Below are 6,668 nucleotides of genomic sequence, written 5' to 3'. Positions count from 1 at the left end.
ATAGGGTAGCTCTATTTTTAACTTCTTGAAGAACCTCCATACTGTTTTCCAGAGTGGCTGTACCAGCTTGCATGCCCACCAACAGTGTAAGAGGGTTCCCCTTTCTCCACATCCTTGACAACATTTGTTGTTTCCTTACTTGTTAATTTTAGCCATTCTGACTGGTGTAAGGTGGTATCTCGTTGTGGTTTTGATTTGTATTTCCCTGAGGTTGAGTGATGTGGAGCATTTTTTTTTTCATTTGTCTGTTGGCCAATTGTATGTCTTCTTTGGAGAAATGTCTGTTGATGATCTTCTGCTCATTTTTTGACTGGATTCTTTGTTTTTTGGGTGTTGAGTTTGATACGTTCTTTTTTTTTCTTTTAATTTTATTCTATTATGTTATGTTAGTCACCATACAACACATCATTAGTTTTTGATGCAGTGATCCACAATTCATTGTTTTTTTATAACACTCACTGCTCCATGCAGTACATACCCTCCTTAATACCCATCACCAGGCTAACCCATCCCCCCACCCTCCTCCCCTCTAAAACCCTCAGATTGTTTCTCAAAGTCCATAGTCTCTCATGGTTCATCTCTCCCTCCAATTTCACCCCTTCATTTTTACCTTCCTTCTCCTAATGTCCTCCACACTATGCCTTATGTTCCATAAATAAGTGAAACCATATGATAATTGACTTCCTCTGCTTGACTTATTTCACTTAGTCCTCCAGTCCCATCCGTATTGATGTAAAAGTTGGGTATTCATCCTTTCTGATGGCTGAATAATATTTCATTGTATATATGGACCACATCTTCTTTATCCATTCATCTGTTGAAGGGCATCTCAGCTCTTTCCACAGTTTGGCTATCGCGGACATTGCTGCTATGAACATTGGGGTGCATATGGCCCTTCTTTTCACTACATCTGTGTCTGTGGGGTAAATACCCAGGAATGCAATTGCTGGGTCATAGGGTAGCTCTATTTTAATTTTCTGAGGCACCTCCACACTGTTTTCCAAAGTGGCTGTACCAACTTGCATTCCCACCAACAGTGTAAGAGGGTTCCCCTTTCTCCACAACTTCTCCAACATTTGTTGTTTCTTGCCTTGTCCATTTTTGCCATTCTAACTGGTGTAAGGTGGTATCTCAATGTGGTTTTGATTTGAATTTCCCTGGTGGCTAATGATGATGAATATTTTTTCATGCATCTGTTAGCCATTTGTATGTCTCCTTCGGAGAAGTGTCTGTTCATGTCTTCTGCCCATTTTTTGATTTGATTATTTGTTTTTTGGGTGTTGAGTTTGAGAAGTTCTTTATAGATCTTGGATACCAGCCCTTTATCTGTAGTGTCATTTGCAAATATCTTCTCCCATTCTGTGGGTTGCCTCTTTGTTTTCTTGACTGTGTCCTTTGCTGTGCAGAAGCTTTTAATCTTGATGAAGTCCAAAAAGTTCATTTTTGCTTTTGTTTCACTAGCCTTTGGAGATGTATCTTGAAAGAAACTGCTGTGGCCGATGTCAAAGCAGTTACTGCCTATGTTCTCCTCTAGGATTTTGATGGATGCCTATCTCACACTGAGGTCTTTCATCCATTTTGAGTTTATCTTTGTGTATGGTGTTAAAGAATGGTCGAGTTTCATTCTTCTGCATGTGGCTGTCCCAATTTTCCCAGCACCATTTATTGAAGAGACTGTCTTTTTTCCGTTGTATATTTTTTCTTGCTTTGTCAAAGATTATTTGACCATAGAGTTGAGGTCCATATCTGGGCTCTCTATTCTGTTCCATTGGTCTATATGTCTGTTTTTGTGCCAGTACCATGCTGTCTTGGTGATCACGGCTTTGTAATATAGCTGGAAATCGGGCAACGTGATGCCCCCAGCTTTGTTTTTCTTTTTCAACATTTCCTTGGTGATTTGGGGTCTTTTCTGATTCCATACAAATTTTAGGATTGTTTGTTCCTGTGCTTTGAAAAATGTCATTATTTTGATAAGGATGGCATTGAAGGTATATATTGCTCTGGGTAGCATAGACATTTTAACAATGTTTATTCTCCTGATCCATGAGCATGGGATGTTTTTTCCATCTTTTTGTGTCTTCTTCAATTTCTTTCATGAGTGTTCTGTAGTTCCTAGATTATAGATCACTTACCTCTTTGGTTAGGTTTATTCTGAGGTACCTTATGGTTTTTGGTGCTATTGTGAATAGAATCATTTCTCTAATTTCTTGTTCTACAGTAGCATTGTTAGTGTATAAGAAAGCAACTGATTTCTATGCATTGATTTTATATCCTGCCACATTACTGAATAGCTGTATGAGTGCTAGTAATTTGGGGGTGGAGTCTTTTGGGTTTTCCACATAAAGTATCATGTCATCTGTGAAAAGAGAGAGTTTGACTTCTTCTTTGCCAATTTGAATACTTTGTATTTCTTTTTGTTGTCTGATTGCTGTTGTTAGGACTTCTGGTACTATGTTGAACAACAGTGACGAGAGTGGGCATCCTTGTCGTGTTCCGATCTTAAGGGAAAGGCTCTCAGCTTTTCCCAATTGAGGATGATATTCACTGTGGGCTTTTCATGGATGGATTTTATGAATTTGAGGATTGTCCCCCCTATCCCTATGCTCTGAAGAGTTTTAATCAGGAAAGGATGCTGTATTTTGTCAAATGCTTTTTCTGCATCAACTGAGAGGACCATATGTTTCTTCTCGCTCCTCTTATTAATGTTTTCTATCACAATGATTGATTTGCGAATGTTGAACCACCCTTGTATCCCGGGGATAAATCCCGCTTGGTCATGGTGGATGATCTTTTTAATGTATTGTTGGATCCTATTAGCCAAGATTTTGTTGAGGATTTTGGAATCCATATTCATCAGGGATATTGGTCTGAAATTCTCCTTTTTGATGGGGTCTTTGCTTGGTTTGGGGATTAAGGCTGGCCTCATAGAATGAGTCTGGAAGCTTTCCTCTGTTTCTATTTTTTGAAACAGCTTCAGGAGAATAGGTATTATTTCTTCTTTGAATGTTTGGTAGAATTCCCCAGGGAATCCATCAGGCCCTGGACTCTTGTTTTTTGGGAGGTTTTTGATCACTGCTTCAATCTCGTTACGGTTATTGGCCTATTCAGGTTGTCAATTCCTTCCTGTTTCAATCTTGACAGTTTATAGGTTTCCAGGAAGGCCTCCATTTCATTCAGGTTGCTCAGTTTATTGGCACACAGTTGTTGATAATAATTTCTAATAATTGTTTCTATTTCCTTGGTGTTAGTCGTGATCTCTCCCTTTTCATTCATAGTTTTATGAATTTGGGTCCTTTCTCTCTTTTTTTGGATAAGTCTGGCCAGTAGTTTATCGATCTTATTCTTTCAAAGAACCAGCTTCTAGTTTCATTGATCTGATCTACTTTGTTTCTGGTTTCTAATTCATTGATCTCTACTCTAATCTTAATTAGAGTTAGTTGGTAAATTCGGGATTTTTCTATTTTCTTGAGTGAGGCTTGGATGGCTATGTATTTTTCCTCCTTAGGACCGTCTTTGCAGTATCCCATAGGTTTTGGACCAATGTGTTTTTGTTCTCATTGGTTTCCATGATTGCTTAAGTTCTTCTTTGATTTCCTGGTTGACCCAAACATTCTTGAGCAGAGTGATCTTTAGCTTCCAAGTGTTGGAATTTCTTCCAAATTTTTTCTTGTGATTGAGTTCCAGTTTTAAAGCATTGTGGTCTGAGAATAGGCGGGAATAAACTCAATCTTTTGGTATCAGTTGAGAACTGATTTGTGACCCAGTATGTCATCTATTCTGGAGAAAGTTCCATGTGTGCTTGAGAAGAATGAGTATTCTGTTGTTTTAGGGTGGAATGTTCTGTATATTTCTATGATGTCCATCTGGTCCAGTGTGTCATTCAAAGCTCTTGTTTCTTTGTTGATTTTCTGTTTAGATGATCTGTCTATTGCTGAGAGTGGAATATTGAGGTCTCCTAGAATTAATGTATTGTTATCAATATGACTCTTTATTTTGGTTAACAGTTGGCTTATGTAGATGACTGCTTCCATGGTGGGGGTATAGATATTTACAATTGTTAGATCTTCTTGTTGTATAGACCCTTTAAGAATGATATAGTGTCCTTCTGTGTCTCTAACTACAGTCTTTAGTTTAAAATCTAATTTGTCTGATATAAGAATTGCTACCCCAGCTTTCTTTTGAGGTCTGTTGGCATGGAAGATGGATCTCCATCCCTTCACTTTCAGTCTGGATGTATCTTTAGGTTCAAAATGAGTCTCTTGTAGACAGCATATGGATGGGTCCTGTCTTTTTATCCAATCTGCAACCCTGTGCCATTTTATGGAAGCATTTTGGCCATTCATGTTAAGGAGTGATTATTGAAAGATATGAATTAATTGTCATCATGTTGCCTGTGAAGACCTTGTTTTTATAGATTGTCCCTGTAAGTTTCTGTTCTGTATCACTCTTGGGGTCTTTCTTCTTTTATAGAACCCCCCCTTAATATTTCCTGCAGGGCCAGCTTAGTGGTCACATATTCTTTCAGTTTCTGCAAGTCGTGGAAGCTCTGCCTCTCTCCATCCACTCTAAATGACCGCCTTGCTAGATAAAGTATTCTTGGCTGTATGCTCTTCTCGTTTAGTACCTTGAATATGTCTTGCCAGGGCTTTCTGGCTTTCCAGGTCTCTGTGGATAGGCCTGACATTATTCTGATGTTACTCCCTCTGTACGTAAGGAATCTCTTCCCCCAAACTGCCTTTAAGATGGTTTCCTTGGTTCTAAGATTTGCGAGTTTTACTATTACATGCCGGGATTTTGGCCTGTTTTCCTTGATCTTGGGAGGGATCTTCTCTGCCTCTAGAACACAAATGTTTCTTTCATTCCCCAGATTAGGGAAGTTCTCAGCTACAATTTGCTCAAATATATCTTCTAGTCCTCTCTCTCTCTCCACCCACTCAGGGATTCCAATAATTCTGACATTGGCACATTTCATGGTGTCACTTATTTCTCTGATTCTATTTTCATAGATTCTTTCATTGTTTTTCCCTGGCCTCCTCTTTTCCCTTTTTATCTATAATTGGTCTTCTAGGTCACTAATTCGTTCTTCTGCCTCTCTCACCCTAGCTGTTAGATTATCTAGATTAGATTGGATCTCATTGATAGCATTTTTAAATTCTGCCAATTAAGCTTTCATTTCTGCCCTTAGAGACTCTATGTTACCATTAATCGATTTCTCCATTCTAGCTATTGTCTTCACAATTGCTAGCCTGAATTCCATATCTGACATCTTGGTTATATCTGAATCCATTTGTAAATCTGTGGCATAAGTCATTGTCTCTGAGTCTTTCTTATTTTGATGGGTTCCTCCGCATAGTCATTTTGTTGAGGGGTGGTTGAGGGAATGTTTAGAGTCCAAATTATTGAACACAACCCAAGCAAGATGCAGCTGTTTTCTAGGGACCTTAGGGTTGCTGGCCTCTTGTTTTCCCAGGCTGTCTTCTGGGGGAGGGTCCTGCCGCACTGTTACTCAGGCAACCCTGTTTGGACAGAGTTGCCCTGCCCCCTGTGGCAGGGGATAGGCTCAGTGAAAACTGGTTTTGGGGGGCTTTTGTTCTCTGGCAGCTTTCCCTAGTGGCTTTCTGCATCTCTTCCAAGAGTCAGAGCAGAAGAGACCATTTCCAACCCTCTGCCTCAAAGCAGAGAGATTGCAGTCTGTTCTTCAGTGAGCTCTCCAGGCCACGCTATCTCTGTTTCTGTCTGTGCTGCTATAAACTGCAGTGTCCTGAGTTGTGTGCCCCTCAGCAGTGCTCCCAGTCCTCCCTTCCAGGTCGGGGCACATCTCTGCCCTTGTGCTTCTAAAACTGCCAGTCACCCCCAGTTTGCAAGCATGGCCCTGCCAATCCGGGTTTCTGTCAAGGGGGTTGTCCTAAAGTCCTTTCCCTGTCACTACTGGTCTGGGAGTCTGTGCCTGATCCCCAGCGCAGGAGGCTATCGCTCACTGGTGGTGTAGGATCCCAATGGCTGGCTCCCTTCCCCTGCCATTTATCCTCTGATGTCTGCCCACAGAATCATGGCTCCCTGCTTCATACCTCAAACTAACTGCCTGTGATATTCTGTTTATAGAGATCCAGATCAATCTATCTTCTTACATCTCAGGCTGATTTCATGGGTGTTCAGAGTGGTCTGGTACTCAATTCCGGGGCCAGTTGGAATAGGGTCCCCTACTCCTCTGCCATCTTTTCCCCCTCCAAGTTCTTTATAGACCTTGGATCCTAGCCCTTTATTTGATATGTCATTTGCAAATATCTTTTTGCATTCTGTATGCTGCCTTTTAGTTTTGTTGACTGTTTCCTTTGCTGTACAAAAGCTTTTTATCTTGATGAAGTATGAAGTTATTTCAAAAAATAGAAATGGAAGGAAAACTTCCAAACTCATGCTATGAGGCCAGCATTACCTTGATCCCAAAACCAGACAATGACCCCACCAAAATGGCGAATTACAGACCAATATCCCCGATGAACATGATACAAAAATTCTAAGATACTAGCTAATAGGATCCAACAGTACAATAAAAGGATTATTCACCACGACCAAGTGGGAATTATTCTTGTGCTGCAAGAGGGGTTCAACATCCACAAATCAATCAATGTGATACACCACATTAATAAAAGAAAGGACAAGAACCATAT

The sequence above is a fragment of the Mirounga leonina genome, unplaced genomic scaffold (genome assembly GCF_011800145.1).
Source record: "Mirounga leonina isolate KUSES-001 unplaced genomic scaffold, KU_Mleo_1.0 Mir_153, whole genome shotgun sequence".
Classification (NCBI taxonomy): domain Eukaryota; kingdom Metazoa; phylum Chordata; class Mammalia; order Carnivora; family Phocidae; genus Mirounga; species Mirounga leonina.
This window is presented reverse-complemented; position numbering follows the sequence as displayed.